Source organism: Lytechinus pictus, chromosome 1 (assembly GCF_037042905.1).
Source record: "Lytechinus pictus isolate F3 Inbred chromosome 1, Lp3.0, whole genome shotgun sequence".
NCBI lineage: Eukaryota > Metazoa > Echinodermata > Echinoidea > Temnopleuroida > Toxopneustidae > Lytechinus > Lytechinus pictus.
In genome coordinates this window covers 35,606,205-35,620,354 of record NC_087245.1, presented here as the reverse complement: position 1 = coordinate 35,620,354, position 14,150 = coordinate 35,606,205, and positions in this window count along the sequence as shown.

Genomic DNA, 14,150 nt, shown 5'->3' with positions numbered 1-14,150 from the left:
TTTATACGATTGATTCCATTGACTACAATGTACAATCAATCGTAAAAATCAAGCGTACGATTAATCGCTAACCATTGTGTTACGGGACCCTGGGCTCCGTAACACAAAGGTTTGCGATGGTTTGCAAATATGAAAGAACCGCACTCATTGGCTCCCAGTCAGTATTTCAAACAGAGTGCGCATGCAACGATGATCTTGATTGGTCATTGGTATTTAGCGATTGATTGTAAACCTTTGTGTTACGGAGCCCAGGTGAATTTTACTTTTACATAATCCCCTCCAATTTTCAATGCAAGCTATTAGGTTTTTTTAAATAACTTTTGACCTGTCAACATTACGTAACATATAGGACTTTATCTTGTCAAATTGTATACCACAACTTTCTTTCACTTTTCTTCATCTGTTTGTTTGTTTGTTTGTTGTAGTTTTCTTTCTATTGTTAGTCTTTTCTTTGAAAACGTCAAGAATACCTATCTTTTATTTGATCTAATATCAAAGAGAGCCTTAATTCGACGCGTATACTAGTTCTTCTGGTAAATTAGCGAACCAAATCGTTGATTGGCAGTCAGAATTCAAATTATATCTACCCTGATCTACCATGTCTACAGTACATTATACCGTAACCCGGTTTTTGCAAACTTTCTCTTTATTGTTCGCATGTATATAAGGTCTTTAGGTTTTGTTTGGGTGTATGATGACTTTGTTGGATAGTGACGTTTTGAGTGTTCGGAATCCAAACAAGGTTGTCATATAATGAGAAACTAGAGTGTCATTTATATACTGACCTCTTTCCTCTATTGATCGTGACATAATGCATGGTCCTCATTGTTATGATGGTGATTTTAAGGAAATCACTTTTTGTTCCGAAAGATTCTGCTGTACAAGTCTTAACTATTAATTTTGGTTTTCACTGACGCGATAAGTTGTGCATGATGTCGGATTAAATTGTCTTCATGATAATAACATGCGTGATTGAAAGAAAGGGGCGAATTCCAACGGCATGGTGATGAAGAGTGGATGAGGCTGAGATTTTGAGATGGGTCAAAACTTGACCTTCCTCGTTGCAGATGGTCAATGATTACTAGTTTCAAGGTCATCTTGGTGTCATCCAATTTTCGCTGGACTATTTGAAGTGACCCTTAAGTCAAAATGAATTTCCCACAATTAAAGCAAACCTGCCCTACTTAAACAGCGACCGAAGATGGTTTAAATGATAAATGATCACACGATCAAGCCTAAGATTTAGACGCTAATTCATGGAGCTCCCATGGTTACGCACCCCCCCCCCCCCCTTTAATACTTTTTAAAACAATTACAGTTATGATCACAATCTGAGTTGAATTATGGAAAACAATATTATTTGCTATAAATCTGTTAACAATTCATGGAGCTCCGATGGTTACGCACCCCCCCCCCTTTAATACTTTTTAAAACAATATATTACAGTTATGATCATAATCTGAGTTGAATTATGGAAAACAATGTTATTTGCTATAAATCTGTTAACAATTCAACTTTGGACAATGTGCACACAAAAGAAATCCCTAATCAATTTCAAGTTTGACTCAAGTTGAGAAGGCACCATGCTACCAATCCTTTCCTATTTTGTTTCTCATTTATGTCTTATTATCATTCGTATCTCCTTGTTGTTATTGTTGATGTGATTTTCCATCTTCTGCTTCTCCTTTTTTCCCTTCATCTTCTTCTTCTTCGTTCTTCATATCTACTTCTTCTACTTTTTCCTTTTTCTCCTCCCTCGTCTACCGTTCTTCCCCTTTTTTTATCCTGTTTTATTCAGGTTTTCAATCTATTTTCCAAGTAGATTGTATATGGGCATGGCAAGATCCCAAATCCCATAACATTTCAAGTCTCTTTTATTTTCTTTCTTTGATTGATGACAGAAATGATCCCATAATATAATTGAATTAAATTTCAAGGAGACACTCATTAATCACATCTCTTACTATTCATGAAGAGCATGTTGAATGGTGAATTAAATTAGATAGGGGGAGGTTAAGGGAAAATTGGAAAACACATCAAATGACCCTCTCCAATTATGAAAGAAAAAAAAAACATCAAAATTAATTTGGCTATTTGGCAATGTTCTAATTTCAAAAGTAAAGAGTGATTTTTTTTCAGCTTTTGGTTCGCTTGTAAGTCTAATCATGTTATCTTGCGAAATATAAAAGCAAAAGCTTAAAGGGGAATGAAACCTTTGGAACATGTGGACTTGTGTGGAAAACAGAAAAATCAAAGAATAAGAACAAAGAAAATTTGAAGAAAATCGGACAAAGTTATGAGCTTTTGATTATCATGATTATTGCGATCACTATAAATGCTATGGATATCCTCCCATCGGCAATGCGACAAAGATGCGTGATGTCACATGTGAACAACTTTCCCTGTGATGGACTATATAAAATACCCCCAAATTGTCTCTTTTTGCTCCTTCTTATGGTGATACAAACTCTTTATCCATAATTTATTCTGTGAAAATTTGTATTACATGCCCTCCTATAGAAAGAATACATGATCTACTGATAGAAGTGATAAAAAGGGCAGTCTATATATACAAAAGTAATGGTAAAGTTGTTCACATGTGTCATAACCATAGATATATATACTACATCTCTATGGTCATAACACATCTTTGTTGCATTGCCAACTATAGGATCTACATTACAATAATGATCTAGACTTCAAATGCTCATAACTTTCTTATTATTTATTCAATTTTTCTCAAAATTTCATTGATCCGTTTCTTTGATTTTTCTGTTTTCACACAAGCTACCTTGTTCCAAAGGTTTCGTTTCCCTTTAAGTATCAAGCTTGAGTGATATTAAGCCTATTAAAGACATCGTGTTCAGTATAATGTCAAGGCAAACATGATCATCGATGCACTCCACTAGATTCAAATGAACTATCATTATTAGATACATCACTCATTAATGCAATTGCCAGTGATATTTGTTAATGATGTGGACAGAGACACATTCTTCTCCAAACCGTCTCGCCCTCCGACGCCTTCCAACACAGGATACCGCATATTCACATCCACATGTGTAGACTTTTACTTTCTAGTTTAAATTAAGTATATGTAAAGATAAAAGAAAAAAACCCATTTTATCAACCTCCATGATCTGAGGGGAATAATAATGTTCTTACTAACCCAGTATATGTTGATTTCTTCTTATCACTTTATCATTTTTTTACTCCATTATACTTTCCCTTCTTATTTGCTTTATCGTTAAAAGCTAGATTAGGGTGACATCACATGTGGATAATTAATATGAATTTACATTTGGATATTTTTTATTATTATCAAGCATCATTTATAGCTAACTTCATACAAAAAAGGATATTCACGAGGAATCGCTGCGTTAATCAAATTTCTCGTCATTATTGATAAACTTGGATATGCAAAATTACTTCTGACCACGTCTTCGCAATGTGAAATCGCAGAACATTTTATTTCATGTGGAGATCTGTTCACGGGCTCGAATTCTGACCTTTTATACAAACATCTCATTTCGTGATAGATTTTGACATAATATTCAGAAATCAACAGCGTATTGCTCCATTTTCCTTAGTCCCCCTCCCCTCCCTCCAATCCATCTAATCAGAATATCGTCAATCAACTGATTCAACTCAGTCGACTGGTCATGAACAATAATTATGGAAGAATTAAACTCTGAAAAGGGGTAACAAAACACTTTTGTACGCGCGCGCGCAAAAAAAGAGGTTCATTTCAATATTCATCATTATCTCTGGTTTTGCGAAATACAACTATCGTCCTGGCGGAATCTAAATTCAATTCAGCGGATCATTTTTTTTAAATGAGATTCAAATCATTTTTTATGAGATGGCTATCTTTTCTTGTGAATCGGAAGACTGTATTGCGCTATTGATCAAGCGAAAAGGAACATGACAGATGTGCTGATAGGCGCAACGAAGAAGAGACACAGACTGGTGGGCAATCGAATGTGACTTATCCAACCAAAAATTCATTCTCTTGGAACCTCATGGCAAATAATGCTACAAGTGATATAATCATGATTGCGATTATGATAATCAGATTGAAGACAATGGTCCCGATCAACATTATTTTTACGCTATCATTTCACTAATCTCTTCTTGATCTGAAAATCGGTCGAGTAAAGTCAGGCATGAAGGTATAACTATCATGGCTACAGTATATTAATGGAGAAAACACTATCTTCATACTTCTGATGAACATGATTATAATCAACCGAAGAGCTCAAGGGAGAAAAATGCAGATTTGATTTTATTCTGCCAAAAGTCCAACAACAAAAAAACAGTGGAAACTGTTGTGTTTTTGTTGTTTTTTTAGAGAAAAAATTCCATAGGAAATCAAAGTTTCTATAATCACTTACAACATTGACCGTTTCGCTTTAGCTAAACGATTCTTAAATTTTCCCATTCAGAAAGTTTTAAAATGGTCAGGGAATTTTTTAAGAATAATAGAGAGTGGGAGCATGATTAAGTTCGGCTATTTTATTACACCATAAAATTACGGATATTTCGATCTACATTTTCCCCCTTTCAATAAAAAAATGATTATGGCAATAATGACCATGGACTATAAAACTGTTTTGCCGTAGACATCAAGAGCATTGAACAACAGATTCATGAGCCTTCTTTTCGTCAGTCATCCATCAAGGCAGTTATATGTTACTTTCATAAAAAATATCATTATCATTCATTCTCATCTTATCCATGGCCACACGGCATAAGGGTGTGTGTATAAGCCCCCCCCCCCCACATTTGATCCAAATTTTACATCATTTATCATTTATCATTTATATCCTTACATTTTGTTTTATACATAAAAAGAAAACCCAGTCGCTAGTAGTTATGGGTGAGACCTCATCCTAATTGACCTTTGACCCGGTCATGACCTTTAACCTGGTCAGCCACGACCTTTGACCCATGACCTTTAACCTGGTCAGCCATGACCTTTAGCCCGGTCAGCCTTTGACCTTTAGCCCGGTCAGCCATGACCTTTAGTCCGGTCAGCCTTTGACCTTTAGCCTGTCAGCCTTTGACCTTTAGCCCGGTCAGCTATGACCTTTAGCCCGGTCAGCCTTTGACCTTTAGCCCGGTCAGCCGTGACCTTTAGTCCGGTCAGCCTTTGACCTTTAGCCCGGTCATCCATGCCCTTTACCCCGGTCAGCCTTTGACCACACGACCCGATGGTTGACCCAGACTTCCGGTCAGCCATGTCACCATGAAATGGTATTACGACACAGTTATGCAACCACCGTGATGTCATCCCAGGGAATTACCCTTATTGCACCGTCGGTATTGCACCACCGTTGCGTCATCGCCGCGTATGGGTGACATTCGGTCGACCTTATCACACGATGCAGCGACGTTGCACGGGTATACGATACGATGCACAAAAACAAGACATCTATACAGTTTCCTATTTAAAAAGCGATCTTTCTCCGCCTACCGGCGGATATGTCAACCGCCTCGCATGACGTCACCTGCTACATAAGAACCGTGATGTCATTCCAGGGAATTACCCTTTACCCGGTATTGCACCACCGTGGCGCAATCGTCATCGCCACGTTTAGGATACGATGCACAAAACAGACGTATGATCTCTACACAGTTAAAAAGTGAAAAGTTATCTTTCTCCGCCTACCAGCAGATATGTCAAGCGCCTCGCGGTTCACGAATCGATCACCCCATGCACGGCCAACGCGCGTCATTGAACTTGGGATATCCTATTGGAAAGGTGAAAGCCGACTCTCTCTGCCTCTTATTACAACAATTATTGGTAATCCAACATGTGATTATAATCATGATAATAGTGACATCTCAGGCACTACTCATTCTAGACTTTTCCCCATCAAAACTCTCTGACTTTTTCATACTGTTTTGTCCATACTTTTCATTTTAACTCACATGATCTGCCCGGCTCTCTGACTCGCAAAAAGTATACAATATTGAAACCAGTAGATGACTTCTTTATTAAAATCAACTTCATTCATACGCAGTACAGATGGTGATAACATGAAACACTATACAGTCAAGGATGATTCTTTATTATTATCATCATTTATTCTATTCCATTTCAATGTAGATAGGTTAAGATATTGTATTAACAGCAGATTTTGATACAAATGTAAATAATGTAAGTTATGTTCTCAAATTATGTTGTAATAACAAAATAATTGTTAACTGTTCATTGTTAATATTAAAATGAAGTTCTCGTTTTTCTATTTCTTCGCTTAACTTAATGGATTGTAACACATGTATATGGATGGCATTCAGAAAATATGAACACAATGAAGTTCAAACTGTCATTTATGTTGACGGCGTTTTCTTGGATGATTATCATTTGACAAGCATGATGTTTGTGCCTTTAGTTGTAGACTCCATCTTCGACCTCCGTTTCTTCTCCACCGTCATCATTATCGTCATCGTCACCTTGATACTTGAATAAACCATCGAATCGTGAACCATGCCTGGCTAACACTCTCTGTACGGCTTTCCGGAATTCCATGCCATTCTCTAATCTTTCCGTGAGATCGGACACGATTTCACGATTGATGTCAGCGTCTTCGAGGTACACGTTCTGCTGCAAGAACTGAGAGTAAAGATCGAAAAAGATACGTTTGACTGCCCAGAGTAGTTTCACGTGAGCCTTTGCTTTAGCGTCTTCTTCTTCCATTCCTTCTGAGATGTATTTCTGATATTTTTCGTCTCTCAAGTCCTCGGTGGCTGTCATGGCTTGGTCTAACCATCCTCGATAAGCGAGGTTGTCTTCAGTTTCTTCCATGTTTGCTGTCATTGACGATTCGTGTCCATCGCTTTCTGATACGCTCGTTCCGGAATCATCGTTGGATTCTTCAACTCTTTGCATTTGAGAGGATGGGTCGGAGTCTTCATCTTCACTCGTTTCTTCTCCAGTATCATGCTCGTTTTGTTCATGCCTCTGCATATCATACTTCCTACTAAAGGTTTTATCGCATCGTGAACAAGCGTAGCGGTTGGACATATCCAACGTATTCATGTTGACTCGATGATTATTTGTTGGGAAATGAAGAAAATTAACGTTCAACCTTGTAATAATACGTAATCATGAAACGCGCGCGAAGGTACTTCGATTACTCACAATTCTTACGGATTTTTACGGATTTTTGCGGATTCTTACAGATTTTTACGGATTCTTACGGATTTTTGCGGATTCTTACAGATTTTTACGGATTCTTACGGATTTTTACGGATTCTTACGGATTCTTACGGATTCGTACGGATTCGTACGGATTTTTACGGATTCTTACGGATTATAGCCTACGGATTCTTACGGATTTTTGCGGATTCTTACGGATTCTTACGGATTTTTACGGATTTTTACGGATTTTTACGGATTCTTACGGATTTTTACGGATTCTTACAGATTTTTACGGATTCGTATGGATTCTTACGGATTTTTGCGGATTCTTACGGATTATAGCCTACGGATTCTTACGGATTTTTGCGGATTCGTACGGATTTTTACGGATTCTTACGGATTTTTACAGATTCTACGGATTAATTAATGCTTTCATATAATCTCAAGGAAAATATGTTCATCCACGTTGGAATGACCCATGGGGTCATTCCAACGTGGATGAATCCGTAAAAATCTGTACGAATCCGCAAAAATCCGTAAGAATCCGTAGGCTATAATCCGTAAGAATCCGTAAAAATCCGTACGAATCCGTAAGAATCCATACGAATCCGTAAAAATCTGTAAGAATCCGTAAAAATCCATAAGAATCCGTAAAAAATCCGTAAGAATCCGTAAAAATCCGTAAGAATCCGTAAGAATCCGCAAAAATCCGTAAGAATCCGTAGGCTATAATCCGTAAGAATCCGTAAAAATCTGTACGAATCCGTACGAATCCGTAAGAATCCGTAAGAATCCGTAAAAATCCGTAAGAATCCGTAAAAATCTGTAAGAATCCGCAAAAATCCGTAAAAATCCGTAAGAATTGTGAGTAATCGAAGTACCTTCGCGCGCGTTTCATGATTACGTATTATTACAAGGTTGAACGTTAATTTTCTTCATTTCCCAACAAATAATCATCGAGTCAACATGAATACGTTGGATATGTCCAACCGCTACGCTTGTTCACGATGCGATAAAACCTTTAGTAGGAAGTATGATATGCAGAGGCATGAACAAAACGAGCATGATACTGGAGAAGAAACGAGTGAAGATGAAGACTCCGACCCATCCTCTCAAATGCAAAGAGTTGAAGAATCCAACGATGATTCCGGAACGAGCGTATCAGAAAGCGATGGACACGAATCGTCAATGACAGCAAACATGGAAGAAACTGAAGACAACCTCGCTTATCGAGGATGGTTAGACCAAGCCATGACAGCCACCGAGGACTTGAGAGACGAAAAATATCAGAAATACATCTCAGAAGGAATGGAAGAAGAAGACGCTAAAGCAAAGGCTCACGTGAAACTACTCTGGGCAGTCAAACGTATCTTTTTCGATCTTTACTCTCAGTTCTTGCAGCAGAACGTGTACCTCGAAGACGCTGACATCAATCGTGAAATCGTGTCCGATCTCACGGAAAGATTAGAGAATGGCATGGAATTCCGGAAAGCCGTACAGAGAGTGTTAGCCAGGCATGGTTCACGATTCGATGGTTTATTCCAGTATCAAGGTGACGATGACGATAATGATGATGGTGGAGTAGAAACGGAGGTCGAAGATGGAGTCTACAACTAAAGGCACAAACATCATGCTTGTCAAATGATAATCATCCAAGAAAACGCCGTCAACATAAATGACAGTTTGAACTTCATTGTGTTCATATTTTCTGAATGCCATCCATATACATGTGTTACAATCCATTAAGTTAAGCGAAGAAATAGAAAAACGAGAACTTCATTTTAATATTAACAATGAACAGTTAACAATTATTTTGTTATTACAACATAATTTGAGAACATAACTTACATTATTTACATTTGTATCAAAATCTGCTGTTAATACAATATCTTAACCTATCTACATTGAAATGGAATAGAATAAATGATGATAATAATAAAGAATCATCCTTGACTGTATAGTGTTTCATGTTATCACCATCTGTACTGCGTATGAATGAAGTTGATTTAAAGACCCTGACCGGTGTAAAAACAGTCATATATCAAAATAAAGGTAATGATTCATACAATACAAATATACCAAAAATATTACATATATCTCCTTCCATTTCTGACAAATATTAAATAAAAATCAAAGAAACTGCTCCTCCAAAGTACGCTTCGATTGAGCACCCCCACGTCGCCTGGAAATGATGACGTCACGTTGTGTCAGGAGGGTTGTGATTCCATAGGTTTGTGTACAAAAGCATTGGGTATTTTCTTCCATTTCCATGTTATGAATCCATTTTTTTTTTTCGTTTTCAGATGAAAATGGCACTCAAAATTATTCACTGTTCAAATTGTTGTAAACCTACAACTATTCACTACCTTTTTTGTGATTTCTTTGTTTGGCTCTTATTGGGCCTAAATTGCTATGTCAGGAAAAGTTGTTATACATAATCTAAATGCAGATAGAATTGAAATCTGCGCCAAATAAGCAGGAAATAAAATATGGCAAAAACTAGTTCAAAACTGTAGATTTCATAAATTCAAGCTTGTGGGTAAAAATATATGTGATATCCCTCTGTGATAGAAGTGAAGAGAATGAAATGCGTTATCTGGAAAGCAAAAAATCACCCAGTTTTTCTGTGTACAAACCTATGGAATCACGATGCTTCTTACACAACGTGACGTCACGGTCTCGAGGCAGGTGAAAAGCACAATAAAGCCTACACTCTTAAAAATGTTGGGCAACATACGGTCCACACAACAATTGGTTAAAACTTTATCCAATTCTGGGTAGTTTTACACCAATAATGTGTGCTTTGGGTGAAAACTACACAGTATTGGTGTAAAACTACCCAGAATTGGATAAAGTTTTAACCAATTGTTGTGTGGACCGTATGTTGCCCAACATTTTTAAGAGTGTATATTCTAAGCGGGGTTCGAAGCCCGATAATTGGAATATTCACAAGCAAAATACTCAGCTGGGAAGCGGTGAAAATGCATAAAGCATACCTTGCTGTATTTAGTAGCTTATAAGCTTTCGATTGGTATATAATTTATCAATTTCATTTTCGTGTCCGGTCTGGATCTTTAAAGAAGTCATCTACTGGTTTCAATATTGTATACTTTTTGCGAGTCAGAGAGCCGGGCAGATCATGTGAGTTAAAATGAAAAGTATGGACAAAACAGTATGAAAAAGTCAGAGAGTTTTGATGGGGAAAAGTCTAGAATGAGTAGTGCCTGAGATGTCACTATTATCATGATTATAATCACATGTTGGATTACCAATAATTGTTGTAATAAGAGGCAGAGAGAGTCGGCTTTCACCTTTCCTATAGGATATCCCAAGTTCAATGACGCGCGTTGGCCGTGCATGGGGTGATCGATTCGTGAACCGCGAGGCGCTTGACATATCTGCTGGTAGGCGGAGAAAGATAACTTTTCACTTTTTAACTGTGTAGAGATCATACGTCTGTTTTGTGCATCGTATCCTAAACGTGGCGATGACGATTGCGCCACGGTGGTGCAATACCGGGTAAAGGGTAATTCCCTGGAATGACATCACGGTTCTTATGTAGCAGGTGACGTCATGCGAGGCGGTTGACATATCCGCCGGTAGGCGGAGAAAGATCGCTTTTGAGAAAGATCGCTTTTTAAATAGGAAACTGTATAGATGTCTTGTTTTTGTGCATCGTATCGTATACCCGTGCAACGTCGCTGCATCGTGTGATAATGTCGACCGAATGTCACCCATACGCGGCGATGACGCAACGGTGGTGCAATACCGACGGTGCAATAAGGGTAATTCCCTGGGATGACATCACGGTGGTTGCATAACTGTGTCGTAATACCATTTCATGGTGACATGGCTGACCGGAAGTCTGGGTCAACCATCGGGTCGTGTGGTCAAAGGCTGACCGGGGTAAAGGGCATGGATGACCGGGCTAAAGGTCAAAGGCTGACCGGACTAAAGGTCACGGCTGACCGGGCTAAAGGTCAAAGGCTGACCGGGCTAAAGGTCATAGCTGACCGGGCTAAAGGTCAAAGGCTGACAGGCTAAAGGTCAAAGGCTGACCGGACTAAAGGTCATGGCTGACCGGGCTAAAGGTCAAAGGCTGACCGGGCTAAAGGTCATGGCTGACCAGGTTAAAGGTCATGGGTCAAAGGTCGTGGCTGACCAGGTTAAAGGTCATGACCGGGTCAAAGGTCAATTAGGATGAGGTCTCACCCATAACTACTGTCGCTTCGCTGCCTCGCTTGCTTGCATTATGCAACACATGTACACCTAATGAGAAACAAATAATAATGCATAATATCATACCTTCATGTACTATGACGCTTTTATCATACAACATGATCACGGGATTTTTAATGACCAGTCACAAGTTTACAAAGGCCTGTGTCATTTTGAACATTTCTTCTCATTTAGCAGTCTAGAATGGCGGGGCATTAAGTACTGCATTGAAGTAAGTTGGGATAAGTAATGAGAGTTATCAAATCATAAGTAATCTAATGATGAAATTTAGAGGCCATACTACATTTTTTTGTTCCACTTTTCTCTTACAAATGTCAGGCAATCATTTTAATGCTTTGTCAGGATATGAAGGTGATACAATTCATGAAGCCCCATGCAGCCACACAATCCAATCGCGATGCTGATTTCCTCATCCGAAGGGGAGGGGGGGGCACTTAATCAGCAGGATTGGAAATATGGGCGTCATATCTCCATTGATCGTGTGGTGGATGGAAGCTCAAATTAATTGAGTTATGACCTTGTAAATGAATGAATTCTGGTAATAGATAATCAATATAACAAAGGATCCTACAAAAAGTTTCGTCAGGATCGGAAATATGGGCGTCATATCTCCATTGATCGTGTGGTGGATGGAAGCTCAAATTAATTGAGTTATGACCTTGTAAATGAATGAATTCTGGAAATAGATAATCAATATAACAAAGGATCCTACAAAAAGGCTCGTTAATAGTCACGGTTTATGATCTATACCATGCGATTTCACTGGGCATTGTGGGAAAAAGCTAGACTAGCCGGACATTGTGGAATAGGGTGATAATAGCGGTGATGAGGTGGATGTGTCCAACAGAGATAGAAATCTAATAGAATATGCCTCTCATGTGTCCCAATTCTATGCATTTCGGGGTACCTTTTCCGAAAAAAAAAAGATCATTTCCATTACAAATATACATCAAACATGTCAAATAAAAGTGGAGCGTTGTGGCCCAGTGGATTAGTCTCCGGACTTTGAAACAGAGGGTCGTGGGTTCGAATCCCAGCCATGGCGTAATTTCCTTCGGCAAGAAATTCATCCACATTGTGCTGCACTCAACCCAGGCAGGAATTTAGTCCTCGAGATGCGTGTGCGCTGTAATCTTAGTAATTACGGCTGCCAAGCTACAGCTGGGGTCAGGTAATAATATCCAAGTCCTTTGGAAGCGCATAGAGACATTATTCATAATTGTGATATGCGCTATACAAGAACTGTATATTATTATTATTATTAAAATGCAAATCAAATAAATCAAATTATTGTAAAGAAACATAACGAAAGCTTGCAGTACTTGAACAAAATAATGTCACACATACATGCATATGGAATAAGGCATATGGAATAAGCATTGCATATGCATGCTTGTAGAGTGTGGATCACCTAGTTACATTATGATCTGCTATCTCAATATTAAATTTTAAAAAATCATGTTATGTATGCATGGCTGTCGATCGGTGTCCATGATTGGGACGACGACTGGCACAATGTTGTTCTCTGCCTGCGATGGTTTTTATACTGGGAGGGAGCGAAGAGAGCGAGCACAAATTCAGACCCTTTTTACTGCAAAAATCTAATTTTGTGATGAAATTTGAAATGATATTTAACTAATAATATATCATATATTTCACCTTTAATTTCCCTTTTCTGACATTTCTCCTTTCTCAGTCGTGAAACTTTTGGGGTCCATGGCCCCCCGAATTCATGAAAGTTTATGAAACCATGGACCTACTGCCCCAGCTCCTTTTCTCTGAAGGTGAAAACGCCCATGCAGGAAATATATAGGTATCGGGTAACGTCGTTTATTACGAGAGTTTGTGACTTTCATTCATACCAAAAATGATATTGATGTATTTTTCATCTGGGTGGTATCATTATCTGACCATCGCAGTCGATACCACACCTGTCATTGTGAGGGGAGAAGAGAATAAGGAAAATGGAATCATTGGCGACGCTTGGGGGTGGCTGGTAATTCGCTGCTGAATTTGGGGAGCCAGAATATTTTGAAGGGAAAGGGCAGCATGATGTATATAAATACGTCATATATTTCATCTTTAATGGATTACCAATTGGGGTATTATAGTCTAAAACTACATAACCCAAGCACATCTCTAATTCTAAACTTGTCCTTCTTTCTTTTATTTTCTTATTTTTAAATCTGATTTCCCCTTTCCCCTTTGTTCTGGAAAAATCATAAGGAGCGATGACCCCCCTCCCGCCCCCCCCCCCCCCCTGTGACGCCGCCCTTGCTGCATGTAGGAGAGACATACATCCGTTTGTTTTCATGATAAGGCCTATACACTGGACGACCCCCTATCCGATGAACGCTACACTCTCCATGACCTACATTTGATTTGAACTTGAATATGTCAAACCCATTTCATTGGAATGCAAAACGTCTGGAAAATCACTTAATTGTCTCTGCTAGGGGACCCTGATGCTCAACAGCTGCACGCGAGTTATGATCCCATATTTCAAAGGTAATATTTATATTGCCTACTTCACATGACCACGGCCGACAAGATGACCCGTCAAGGAATAATCGCGGTTGGTTTACCATTATTAATCTACATTGTTTTTTAATGATTATTATCAATATCACTATTTTTAATAATTATATCAATATTATCATAAATATAATAATTATTACTTTTAATATTTTTATTACAATAATAATTATTATTAGTAGTAGTAGTAGAAGTAGTAGTTATTATTATCATTGTTATTGCTATTAAT